The sequence below is a fragment of the Delphinapterus leucas genome, chromosome 20 (genome assembly GCF_059928025.1).
Source record: "Delphinapterus leucas isolate spDelLeu-1000000601 "Yukka" chromosome 20, BTC_Dleu_Yukka2, whole genome shotgun sequence".
NCBI classification, from domain to species: domain Eukaryota; kingdom Metazoa; phylum Chordata; class Mammalia; order Artiodactyla; family Monodontidae; genus Delphinapterus; species Delphinapterus leucas.
In genome coordinates, this window is record NC_143148.1 from 6,694,147 (window position 1) to 6,708,226 (window position 14,080).

Below are 14,080 nucleotides of genomic sequence, written 5' to 3' on the forward strand. Positions count from 1 at the left end.
TGGCCAGCCTAGGTTGCAAAGCAGTCTGGAAAGTGAGCATCTGTCATTTCTAGTCTATATCGTGGGATGTGGCCCTTGCCAGCAAGGAAGCACAGAAAGGGGAATGATTGTTGGGTAGGAAATTAACAGGACCTGCTGCAGCTGCAAAAAAATTGGGAACAAAATTAGGATAGTCTCTCTCTCTCTCTCTCTCTCTCTCTGTCTCTCTCTCTCTCTCTCTCTTTCTCTCCCTGCTTCCATATCATTCAGGAAAAGGATTCTGATTGGTCCTGCTCAGGCCTTGGACCACCACCTCAAGCTAAGCATGTGTCCAGTTGGCAAGCTTGCTCTTGAGCCTTGTCCCTGCCATGGCTGATTCTTCCTCCACTGCCCATCTCACCTAGATCGTCTCAGACCCCCTCAGGAGCTCATCCCTTCTTCCCTAGCTGTGAATTCATCTCCTGAAGTCATAACGGTTTGTTAGTAGAGAACATGGGGGGGGTCCCCTGATTGACAGTCCCAACAAAATCACATGGCAGTGCGTGCTGCAACTACTGAGCTCACACACGCTGGAGCCCGCGCGCCACAACTACAGAGAGGCCCGCACGCCGCAGCGAAGAGCCGGCACACCACAGCGAAAGATCCCTCATGCCGCAACTAAGACCCAACGCAGCCAAATAAATGAATAAATAATTTTTAAAAAAGAAGCACATGGCAGTAGTCAGGGGACCGTCCTTCAAAGTAGTGAATGTCCACTACATGACTAGTTGACATGAATTCACACCCACTTGACCATATACAGCATTTCAAAGAATTCTACCATGAAAAAATAGTACAGCCACTGTATTCATTTGCTAGGGCTGCCATAACAAATTACCACAAAGTGGCTGGCTGAAAACAACAGAAATGTATTCTCTAATAGTTCTAGAGACCAGAAGTCTGAAGTCAAGGTGTCAGCAGTGTTGGTTCCTGCTGAGGCTCTAGGAGAGAATTCGTACCATGCCTCTCACCTAGCTCCTGGTAGCTACCTGAAATCCTTGGCGTTCCTTGGCTGGTAGATGCATCGCTGCAATCTCTGCTTCTGTCTTCACACCGCCTTGTCCCCTGTGCCTCTGTATCTCAAATCTCCCTCTCCCTTTCCCTCTATTTAAAAGCACATAGAACACTGATTCTTTTTTTGATTTTTTTTTTTTTGCACTCTAACTAGGAGTACAGGTACTCTCTTTTCTTGAGGAATGAGCACTTTTCAAAACTCTAATAAATGTCAAGGTTAGAAAGGTACAATACGATTTGTAAAGTTCAGCTTAAAGGCAAACAAGGCAGCCTATTAGCATCCACAAGGATTGCAAGTTGATTTTAACCTAATAAATACCTTGAAAATACCCTTAGGAAGACAGTCTATCATGCCAAACTTACCCTCTAAATTAATGTCATACTCTATTGGGCATGCTGCTCGTTTATTCTTTTTGCCAACTTTGATGATGCCACTACATTCAGCAAGTTGATCCGGTACACAAGTGAGCTTTGTTTTTTGTTGTCGTTTTTGTGTTTTGTTTTTTCTGGCCACACCACGCGGCTTGCAAGATCTTACTTAGTTCTCCCACCAGGGATCGAACCTGTGCCCCCTGCAGTGGAAACGTGGAGTCCTAACCACTGGACCGCCAGGGAAGTCCCTACAAGTGAGCTTTGAATTAGAGCTTAGGCTCAAATTCTCCTCCCCATGTATTAGCTCTGTGACTTTGGCCAAAGTATATAACCTCTCTGTGCCTCAATTTCTTTAACTGTAGGGTAGAGAAATGATAATGCCTACTTCACAAGAATGCTGTGAAGATTAAGTGAAATAATACATGTGAGACACTTAGCGTGGTATTTGGTATATAGTAACTGACTCAAATGTTAGCTAATGATATGGATAATGGTGACTATAACTACCAGTAATTATTATATATTATTAGAATATATTTGTGCATTAGGAATCTTCATAATCACTTTAATATTGACTGACCTAAAATATAAGTATCAGCTATTCCAGAAAAGAGAAAGATGTTTCCGGGTAAGGAAGTGTAAGCAGGACAATTTTTTAAAATTTTTTTAAATTTTAAATAATTTGCTTTGAATAGGCATAAGTTGGTTACAATCAACCCTACATGGGGTTTGTGGGGGGGTTTTGTTTTTTGTTTTTCTGCCTTTCTCTTATAAAGATACCTGTCATTGGATTTAGGGACCACTCTGAATCCAGGATGGTCTCATCTGGAAATCCAGGATGATCTCATCTGGAAACCCTTAACTCAATTACATCTGCAAAGAGCCCTTTTCCAAATACAATCCCGTTTGCAGGTTCTGGGGAGTTAGGACAATGACATATCTTTTAAACCTCTTGCAATCACCTCGGAAAACAGTTTATCGGTTTTTCATAAAGTTAAACATGTGACTCAGCAATCCCACTCCGAAGTAATATTTACCCATGAGAAGTAAAAGCATATGTCCACACAAATATTCACAGCCACCTTATTCACAATAACCCCAATGCGGAAAACCGGAAACAATGGAAATTTTCATCACCAGGAATGGGTAAACAAATTGTATGTCCATAGGATGGAATACTACTCAGCAATCAAAAGAACTACCGACTGATATGTGTGACATCAGAAACAGTGTGTCTTGTGAAAGAAGCCAGACAGAAAAGGGTACAAGCTGTATGATTCCATTTCTATGAAATTGTAAGAAGGGAATACTAATCTCTAAGGACAAAAGTCAGATTAGGGTTGCCTGGAGCCAAGCAGTGGGGATGGGGGATTGATTATATACAGGTAAGGAGGAACCTTTTGGAATGATGGAACTGTTCTATATCTTGATTGTGGAGGTGGCCATACACTGTATATACTTGTCAAAACTCATAGAAGAGTACACTTAAAATCGGTGCATTGTTTTCAATTATGGCAAAATACACATAACAGGGGCTTCCCTGGCGGCACAGTGGCGAAGAATCCGTCTGCCAATGCAGGGGACATGGGTTCGAGCCCTGGTCCGGGAAGATCCCACATGCCGCGGAGCAACTAAGCCCGTGTGCCACAACTATTGAGCCTGCGCTCTAGAGCCCGTGAGCCACAACTGCTGAGCCCCCGAGCCACAACTACTGAAGCCTGCGGGCCTAGAGCCCGTGCTCCGCAACAAGAGAAGCCACCGCAGTGAGAAGCCCGCACCCCGGAACAAAGAGCAGCCCCCGCTCGAAGGAACTAGAGGAAGCCTGTGTGCAGCAACGAAGACCCAACACAGCCAAAAATAAATAAAAAATAAAAAAAATACACATAGCATAAAATTTACTATCTTAACCCTTTTGAAGGTTCAGAGTCTTAGTGTTAAGTACATTCACATTGTTGTGCAACCAATATCCAGAACTCTTCATCTCGAAAAAACGGAAACTTTATACTCAGTAAACAACTCCTCACCCCCCCCCACCTCAGCCCCTGGCAACCGCCATTCTAGGTACCGCACGTAATTGGAATCATACAGTGTTTTCCTACAATTGTAACAACTGTACCACACTAACGCAGGATGTTAATAATAAAGGGAATTAGGAGAGGGCATATTAGGGTGTAGAGAATTAGGGTACAGAGTTCCCCTTAGGGTATACGGGAACTTTCTGTACTTTTCGCTCAATTTTTTTCTGTAAACCTAAAACTGCTTTTTTTAAAAGCTTATTAAAGGCTTCTCTGGTGGCGCAGTGGTTGAGAGTCCGCCTGCTGATGCAGGGGACACAGGTTCGTGTCCTGGTTCGGGAAGATCCCACATGTCCCGGAGCGGCTGGGCCTGCGCGTCCAGAGCCTGTGCTTGGCAACGGGAGAGGCCACAACACTGAGAGGCCCGCGTACCGCAAAGAGAAAAAAAAAAAGCCTATTAATTTCTTTTTAAACGGTAACATGCCAATCAGGCAAAAACCACAGGTGTCCGTTATATGGGTCCATAGTTGCAGTAGGTGTCCACTCTAACGATAGTATGCACGTCTGGGGATGATTATGGAGATTGGAAAGGATAATAAAGGCGAATGCCCTTTGCATATTGAAGTATTTGAGACCAAGATCACTCCTTATTCCTGGGCACACAGTTTCTTTCTTCCTGCGTCCTCTAGACCTCTCTTATAACGGCTAGGGCAGAAAAGATGTAGCCAATCAAGAATGGCTCGCCAGTGACGTCACCAGTCACCAAGGCTTCCAAGGGCTCAGCGCACCGTGGCGCCCTCTGGCAGGGAAAAGGGAGGCTGTATCTGAGAGACAGCCAATCTGGTCAGCTGACTTTGGCCAAGTTCCAGTGCCCGGTGCAACACCCCTCACGCTCCCTGGCAACTCAAGTCACTTTCCAGGTCCAGAAACCCTACCAGGAGAGAGAAATGCTGAGAGGAAGGAAAGATCAAGAGTCCCTGGCATCCAATCAGATACAGGAATTAACTCAACAGACATCCAATCAGATTAGCGATCCAACCAAATAGCGCAGGTATCCAATTAGACAGAGTAGAGTTGCCATGACAACACGAGTCTCTAAAGAGTTTGCAGAGTCCCTAAGCTCAAACGCTTGAGCGCCATCTGGCGCTCGGCAACTCTTGGCCACTTACTCCAGCAAGCGCCTGCTAGTTGAAGGCAGCCAATAAGGCGGGGCAAAGCCTCTGTGACGTCACTAGTTGCGGAGCCGGTGCCTGGAGAGCGTGAGCTCGAAGACGAGTTCGTGTGAGCTCCTGCGAGCCCGCTGGCGTGTCGCGCACACTTTCTCCAGTACAGCGGTTGGTGCGCATGCGCTCGTGTTTCCTTTTCCTTTTTTTTTTTTTTTTTTTTTAAGCGTAAGAGAGCAATAAAAGGCGGGAAAGGGCATGAGGCGAGGTGTGAGGCGAGAGGCACAAGGCGGACGGCTAGGCTGACTGACTGACAGATGGACTGAGGGGGGCCCCCTTGGTCCCAGAAAAGGCCTGAGAGAGGGTGTGGACCCATAAAATCTTGTTGAGGGACAGAGCCCCAGAGATGCCAGAGACTGACTAGAAGAAAGAACTCCAAAGGGACAGAGACCTCCCCCCATATGCACACCTACAGGAACAGAACATGATTCAGACACGATAGAAAATCGCAGTGATGGAGAAGCGGGAAGCGACAGAGGAAGATAAATGACGCGACAAGGGGAAGGGCCCAGAGGCGAGAGAGAGAGTGACGGTGATTGGGAACGATAGCGGGCGGTTGTTATAGAGAGATGGAGGGGACGGAAGTAAGTCCATGGTCACAGACGGCCTGAAGACATGGGGGACCGAGGCGAGGGGAGTGAGGACAGGGACAGAGAGAGAGAGAAGTGGGATCGGCCATGATGAAGGGGATCATCGGAGGCAAAGGAGGAGTAGCAGAGAGAGAGAAGAGAGTCGGGTGAGGTAAAAGTTGCAGAAGTGATGGACACGGAGTAGAGGTCAACAGAGACTGAGGGGACTGAGACACTAAGACCCCAAGAGTCCTGGACAGAAACCAAGGGGTCTAAGAAAGAAGGGAGAGAGACCAAGGGGACCGTAATACAGACAGAGAGAACAGAGTCATGGGGAGGAAGAGGACGGTGACAGAAGGGACAGAGACCAAAGGGACAGTGAAAAAAGGGGAAAGAGATAAATGGGGCAGTGGCAGATATAGAGAAGGTGACGATCACAAAGAGAGAGAAGACAGACTCAGAGGCGATCAAGATATAGAGGACAGGGCTTCCCTGGTGGTGCAGTGGTTGCGAGTCCGCCTGCCGATGCAGGGGACACGGGTTCGTGCCCCGGTCCGGGAAGATCCCACATGCCGCGGAGCGGCTGGGCCCATGAGCCATGGCCACTGAGCCTGTGCTCTGCAACGGGAGCGGCCACAACAGTGAGAGGCCCGCGTACCGCAAAAAAAAAAAAAAAAAAAGATATAGAGGACAGTGACAGAGAAAGAGAGAGAAGACAGAGATAAGAGATGGAAATAATGTGCAGGAAAGTGACAAAAATAGAGGGAAAGGTGTCAGAGTTGAAGGCAAGAAGGACAGGGAAAAAGAGAACAACTTCAGGCAGAGGCGGCGGAGATAAAGGAAGGTAACAATGTTAGAGAAAACAATATATATTAGATAAGGAGTGGGCCAATCTACAGAAGGGTCAGAGAATGGAAAGTGGCAGAGAGAGAGATGGAACAGAAGTAGAGGGGGCAGAGACAGAGCTATTGGAGGGTCAAAGGCAGAGAGGGGACCATGACAGAAATAGAGGAACAGAGGACACAGAAGCAGAGTGGGGGACCCAGATGGAGGATTCAGAGTGGGACGGAGACCCAGACACAGACAGATTGAGAGGGAACGGAAACAGAATGCACAGACTCAGAGTAGAGAGCAAAGTGGTGACAGCACCGGAGTGGAGTAACAGAGCACATTCAATGACACAGTGACAAGTGAAGAAATCGAGGCAGAGAGGATGGTGACAGAAGGGAGTGATGAAGATGATAAAGACAGATTGTAGAAACATAACAGGCATAGAGAACAGAAAGGGGAGTGGGGCAGAGATAGAGAGATTGATGACCAACATAGAGGTTGGCTTGGCAGACATCCTGGAGATAAAGCCAGGGAGCAGGGTTGTGGGCAGTCAGAAATGTTGAAATTGTATCTTACAGAGGAGGATAGAGACAGAAGGAGAACATGACCAAGGCACAACAAAAAAAGATAGGGACGCAAAGACAGAGACCAAGTCATAGAGATGAACAGCGAGACGAGCAAAGAAAAGAAATGAGAGGGTCAGAGTCACCTGAGGGTCGGTGAAAGGTAAGGTTGACAGACGAAACAAAGATGGGTGGGGAAGTGAACAAAGTTCCCAAGAGAGTAAAAGGGACAGACCCACCCATGGATACCAACTGAGACCCACTACCCAGGCTAATACCTGATCCTGGGAAGTCCTGTAAACCAGGGAAGCTCAATCTTTCTTCTTTATGCCACTTCGGTAAGTTGTGACCTTGATTTGGGATTGTGTTTTGAAAGGTCTCCACACACATTCTAGATCTGTGACCGTGTTTCTAAATCCCCCAGTCATCTCGCTTTGGCCCACTTTAGCCACAGCACAAAAGAGGTTGCAAAATCGCTTTTTTTCATTCATTCAACAAATATTGAGTACTCACTATGTACCAGACACTATTCTGGGTGCTGAGGAAACAGCAGTGGACAAAACGAAGGACATGCACCCATAGAGATTTCAGCGCAGTAGGTGGGCAAATAAATACATAACGTCAAGTAGTGTTAAGTGCTAAGAAGAAAAATTAAGCAAAGCTAAGAGGGCAGCGTAATTGAAGTTGTTAATAATAGCAGGCTAGGTTATTCAGATCAATCCTCCCACTGGAACATCAAAATTGCTGGAAGGAAAAAAATTTTTTTTAAGTCTTAAAAGCATTGTAGGTCTCACAAGATTCATCAGGCCATAACTGAAGAGAAATCAAGAACTCAGAGAAATAATCAGAGTACTTCTGCCCTGAGGGAATTTGAACTTTTACTTAGATGAAGGGAATAAAAAAGCTCAGGTCCCACCCAAGGTAGGGAATCCACATGAAACTGGGAAAGCAATGGCTATACCTTCAGGGTAAAGGAAGCTGGAAGTACATGGACCCTCGGTGGTGAATTTGCAGTCCATTACCTGGATGGTTCAAAAGATCTCAGGTTGCGAATTTAGTTTGCTTTCAGACTGGCAGTGTTTCTAGGCTCTTGACAATAGCACACACAGAAAGTTTTCTCCGGTGAAAAGAACCTTCATTAAAGGCCCAAATCATTCCTGTAAACATATTTTCAAGGAAAGGAAGTAGCACACAGTCAGATATAACCAAGTGGACAAAGTGCCAGGAGAAAGAACCAGCAGAAATAAGAGACAATAGAAACGGACCCATCAAAATACTTGTGATATTGGAATTATCAGACAAACATAAAAACAATATGCCTTGTTTAGATAAAATACAAGATTGCCATTTTTTTCATGAACCAAGAAACTATAAACTTTATCTAGATGTTTTAAAAATAACAAAACTAGTAGAAACTTCAAACTAAGGGAACAGATTTAAAATTAAAATCGACAGTTGAATAGAGAAATAGTGAATTGGAACATAAGTCAAAGAAATCATTCACAATGAACCTTGAAGAGACAGGGTAGAAAACATACAAAAGAAGTCAAGAGACATGGGGAATAGAGTGAGAGGGTCTTATCTATATTTATTCTGAGTCCCCAAAAGAGAGGAGAATGAGAATGTGGCAAAAGGAATATTTAGAGAAATAATGGTAGATTTTTCAAGTTTTCCAAAATTAAAAATGAGAAACTGTAACCCAAAGATTCAAGAAGCCCAATGAATCGCAAGCAAGATAAATAGAAAGAAATCCACACCTAGAAACCTTATTGTATATTTGAAGAATACCAAAAGGCAAAGAGATCTCAGTAGCAGCTAGAGAAAACAGATGTCCTTCAAAAGATCAATAGTTAGATAACAACTGACTTCTCAACAATAACAATGGAAGGCAGAATGAGATCAATGTGCTGGTAGAAAATAACCGCCAATTTTATACTCAGTGAAAAATAAATCTCAAGAATGAGATCGGGGAATTCCCCGGTGGTCCAGTGGTTAGGACTCCATGCTTCTACTGCAAGGGGCCCGGGTTCAATCCCTGGTCAGGGAATTAAGATCCTGCAAGTTGGGTCGCTAGGCCAAAAAAAAAAAAAAAAAATCAGATATTAAAACAACTTTGTACTAATACATTTGAAAATACAGATGAAATGGACAAATCCCTAGAAAACTATAACCTGCCCAAAGTGACACGAGAAGAAATATAGCATTTGATTACTCTTAATACCATTTAAGCAAATCAAAACAGTAACTTTAAAAAGCTAAACCACAAAGAAAATTCTGAGCCCAGACATTGTCACTGGCAAGTTCTGCTCAACATTTAAGGGAGAAGTGGTTCCAGTATCATGCAAACTCTTCCAGAGACTAGGAGAGTAATCGCTCTCCAGATTGTCTTATGAGACAAGCCTAACTTTGATACCAAAACCTGACAAGGAGAGTATGAGAAAAGAAAATTATAGGCCAATATTCATTTTTAAAATGCTAAATAATAGAATGAATGTATGGGAATCCACGTTCTGGATTTTCCCACAATGGCTCCTTTGCAGCATTAAATGTTTCCCAAACTAATTTTGGAGAGCCCATACTTTGCTGGCCCTTGAACGTGGACTTGGTCTGCCTCTTGAGTTATACAGTATTGGTTCCAGGCAGAAGGGAGAGCAGGGAAAAGGAGCATGTTTGACATGTTTGAGGGACAGAAAGAAAGTCAGAGTAGCCAGAGGGAGCATAGTGAATGAGAGGGAGGGGGGCTCAAAATAGAGGCAGAGAGGCAGAGGCCAAATCATATAGGGCCTGGTGGCCATAGGGAGATGTTTCCTTTTTATTCTAAGAGGAAAGGAAAGCCATGAGCTAACTAGGCCAGAATTCAAAACCTTCTATATATATTTGCTGTGTATCTCGGGCAATTCACTGTACCTCTCTGATTCTTTAGTTGTCCCAAGTGTGGGAAGAGAGAAGAAAGAGAGAAATAATCCAGGAAGGAGATTCAAGAGACATTGCATTTTCTCCCACCCTCCCTCTGGTGGATCCCAAAAGAGGGGCTGAGAGATTTCCTTCAAAGAAGAGTGAAGTTATCCCAAAGAGCTTTTTGTACCTTCTACAGAGAGCTCCCACCTTTAATTCCTTGAACCAGTCATTTGTCTGTGACCCAAAGCTCCTCTACAGGAATGGACGGAGGGGTCCAAGACCCCATGAAGACATTCCCTCTTCTCTCCTTCCCTTTGGTGCCTCCCTGATGATCTGTTTGGAACTGAGCGGGACTTCATAACCTGGGGCCAGACTTCAGGGGGTCACAAGTTTCCCTGGAATTGTATGTGAAGGTTTGTCTGTGTGTGTTTGTCTCCAGGCAAAGTGTTTTTAGCTCATCAGATTCTCAAAAGATTATTTCACTTGCAAAGGACAAAACTCCAATTCAGACTGGCTGAAAAAAAAAAAAAAAAAAGGAAGAGGGATTGTTATTGCCTCATATAAATGAAAAGTCGTGGCAACCCCAAAACTTCAAGCACAGATCCAGACACTCACATGATGTCATCTGGATGCCTCTGACGAGCCCTGATTTCCTCTGTTTGGCTTCATCTTCACACGGGCTCTCCCTTCCTCGTGGAAATGACCTTGTGATTACATTAGACCCACCTGGATAATCCTGGCTACTGTCCCTATCTTAAAGTCAGGTGATTAGCAACCTTAATTCCTTCAGCTGCCTTCATCCCCCTTTACCATCTAACCTGACGTACTGACAGTTTCTGGGGATTAGGGCATCTTTGGGAAGCCATCATTCTACCTACTGCAGGAGGGATAAATGCTGAGGAGGGACCACAAAACAGTCAGTACTGTCTGACTGCTGGGTTAGAAACAAGGTTAGGGTGAGGAGGGGCTGGGAAATGGAAGGAAAGGGAGTTAAGGTTTAACTGAACACACACTACCTGTCAGATGCTGTTCTTGGAACTTTATATACATTATTATTTACTTCTTATGACAACCCTATTAAGTTCTTAACCCTATTAAGAGATGAATACCCTCATTTTACAAATGAGAAAACAGAAGTTCAGAGTGATTGGGTGACTTGTATCACACAGTTAGCTGCTGGTGGCAGAAGTGGGATTAGAAGTCAGGCCTGTCTGCCTCTAAAGGACATTTAAAATAGAACCTTAGGTTTGTATTCATAGTGTGCATGTATATATGTTCATATATATTTCTTCCCTTTTAGAAAGTTATTTTTCAAATGTACAAGTAATATATGGATACAGTGTCCTTGCTTTTTAAAAACAGTGTAACAGATCAAGCTAAAGTCCCCTTTGATCGCCTCTCTGCAATCTCGGTTTCTTTCCTGGAAGTAATCCTTGTTATCCGTTTATAGTGGGTCCTTCTAGATCTTTGTCTATAAGTGTGCGCATATAACTAGTAATATAGTGTATGCATAGTGCTGTATAGTAAATGAGTAGTATTGTTTTTAGCAAGCATGTGAGTGTATTTTAACATAAATGGGATCATGCTGTACATATTGTTCTGCAGCTTGCTTTTTTAATGCAACAATATGTCTTGGAAATCTATCCAGATTTATTTAAATAGCTCTGTACCATTTCTCTTAAGAGCTGCCGTGGTGTTCCAAAAAAACTCATGTGTCTTTATCCATTCTCCTGTTGCTGGACATTTGGGTTATTTTGGGTTTCTTTGATCTTACGACGTTGCTGTGAACATCTTTATATAGGTTTCCTCAGGTACATGTATGTTGCTTTAGGGTCAGTAAGAAGAGGCAGAATCGCCAGGTCACGTGGGTATATTCATTTTCATTTTAGTCAACACTTCCTGTAACTTTCAACTATTGCTATATAACGAGTACCCAAACTCAGCGACTCCAAATAATAATCCTGTGCGGGGGCCCTCCCTGGTGGGCCACTGGGTAAGCCTCCACGCTCCCAACACAAGGGGCCCGGATTTGATCCCTGGTCCGGGAACTAGGTCCCACGTGCATGCCGCAACTAAGAAGCCCACATGCCGCAACTAAAAGATCCCACAACGACGACCTGGCACAGCCAAAATAAATAAATAAGTATTAAGAAAATAATAACAGTAATCCCATGCCAGATGATCTAGCCTGGCTTATCTAGGGCTGCTCTGCAGTGGGCTGCAGGTCCAGCTGTCTCAGGTCTGCTCTGGGTGTCTCGTTCTGGGGTCCAGGCAAAGGAGGGTCAGCTACGACAGCAAGTATCTCGTGGCCGGAGCAGAGACACAGAGGACTAATGGCAACACGCTAGGCCAGTTAAGTCCTAGACTCAGAACTGACACACCACTGTTTCCACCCACATGCCATTGGCCAAAGCAATCACGTGACCACACACAGCCTTAAAGGGCAAGGATGAGGCCACGGCAAGGGTGCGGAGGTAGTGTGGGCACACCAGTTTTCACTTCTGCAAACCATGGGACAGAGGGCTTTCCCACATCCTCATCAACACTTATACACCAGTCAGCTTAGTTTTTGCCAGTCTGGTGGAAGAAATGTGTGTTGATTTTTTTTTTTTTTTTTTTGCCAAAATGGTTTTATGGCTACTACCAGCCAAGAGGCAGCAGAATGCCGAGGAAAAAGCACCAGGTGGAAATCAGAGGAGCCTGCCACTAATTAACCCTCTTGCCGTTCCCTGAGATTTTAAAGCTGCTTTCTTTGTACAGATCTCAGCTTCCCCACCTGTCAATGGAACACAGGACTTGGAGCCATATAGCCCAAGGTCTGAATCCCAGTAGCTCTGTGTGCTTGTTTTATGTGACTTTGAACAAATCATTTAATCGCCCCCAGCTGCCATGAGCTCAGCTGTAGAATGGGGTCGATAATCTCTGCCTTCTCTACTTCCTGTAACAAGATTCCTCTAGAATCAAATATATACAATCGGCATTGAAATATGAAGGGCCGCTGATTCAACTCTTTCATTTTATTTATTTATTTTTTGGCCGCGCCATACGGCATGCGGGAATCCTAGTTACCCCACCAGGGATCAAACCCGTGCCCCCTGCAGTGGAAGCGCGGAGTCTTAAGCACTGGACGGCCAGGGAAGTCCCACCCCTTTCATTTTAGAGTTAGGTAAACTGACAACCCATAGAGGGGAAATGAGAGTGTGCTGAGCTGTATGAGAAGAGATAGCAGGCAGTACCTCCCAATATAGTCAGTTCTGTCACACTTGCAAGTAACAGAACCCCAGTGAAAACCAGTTTAAGCCAAAAAAAAAAAAAAAAAACCGGGGTCAGGGAGAGCGTGCATACCTCTTGGTTCATGTAACTAAAAAGTTCAGGACTAGGGCCAGCATCAGGAATGGCTGGATCAGGCACTCAGATATCACAGTCAGGAGCGTGTCTCCCCATTTCTCCCATCTGCTTTCCTCTGGGTTCACCTGCCTTCATTGTCAGGCAGCTTCTTTTCCACTAGGGCAGGGTCACCAGGTGTCCTATGGAAAAATTACAAAGCAACAACAACAAAAAGAGGCCCCTGGGATGGACAAATTACAAAAAGCCACCAACTCTGGGTAGATACATTTCAAAACGTCATCCCTTCCATCCGGCTGGCACAGTCGTACATCCAGGACATAGTTTGTCAAGAGGAGTACAGGCTGAACGTGTGCAGAGCACAGATTGCGAGAGCATGCGCAGCGGCCCTGAGGGTAGCAGGGTGGTCACTGGCAGTTCCAGGTTTCATTTCTACAGCTAACCAACCCCAGGATAAAGGGCAGCTAACCCCAGAAAAGGTCCTGAGGTTGGGAGACACCAGGCCTAGGTCGTGTACCTTCTAATAACTAGGATGGGTTAGCGCCACTGAAATCCCATAGAATGAACGTAGGACAGGGAGAGTTCCCAGTGGAAATTATAGTGCTATTACCGGAAAGAGAAGGAGCTACCTGCCATGCTGACAAGACAGCAGAGACCCACTACACTCCCTCAAGGAGACTGCAGTCTAGCCAGGGGAATAATAAACAAACAGATTAACTAGAGACTTGGAAGTTGGATTAGTAAGAGCACAGATGGTATCTATTCCGACTCCTCTATTTGAAAGATATAGGACTTCCCTGGTGGTCCAGCGGTTAGGACTCTGCTCTCACTGCTAAGGGCACAGATTCAATCCCTGGTTGGGGAACTAAGATCCCACAAGCCTCATGGTGCGGCCAATAAAAGGAAGAAAGAAAGACGGGAAAACTGAGGTGAAGGGATCCTTCGGTGAAGTAGGTCCATCTACCAGACAACAATGTGAGCTACATGAAGGCACTTTTTTAGCTCCCCACTGTTTCATTCACCACTATATCCCCGGCCTGCAGCAGAGAGCTTAGTCCGTATAAGAGATGAATGAATGCATGATTAGTAAATAGATAGGGCAAGAGTGATTCAAAATGGAAACAACAGGATACAGGTACAGCGACATCCTCAGGATCACATATCCTCTTTTTTTTTTTTTTTTTTTTTTTTTTGCGGTACGCGGGCCTCTCACTGCTGTGGCCTCTCCCGTT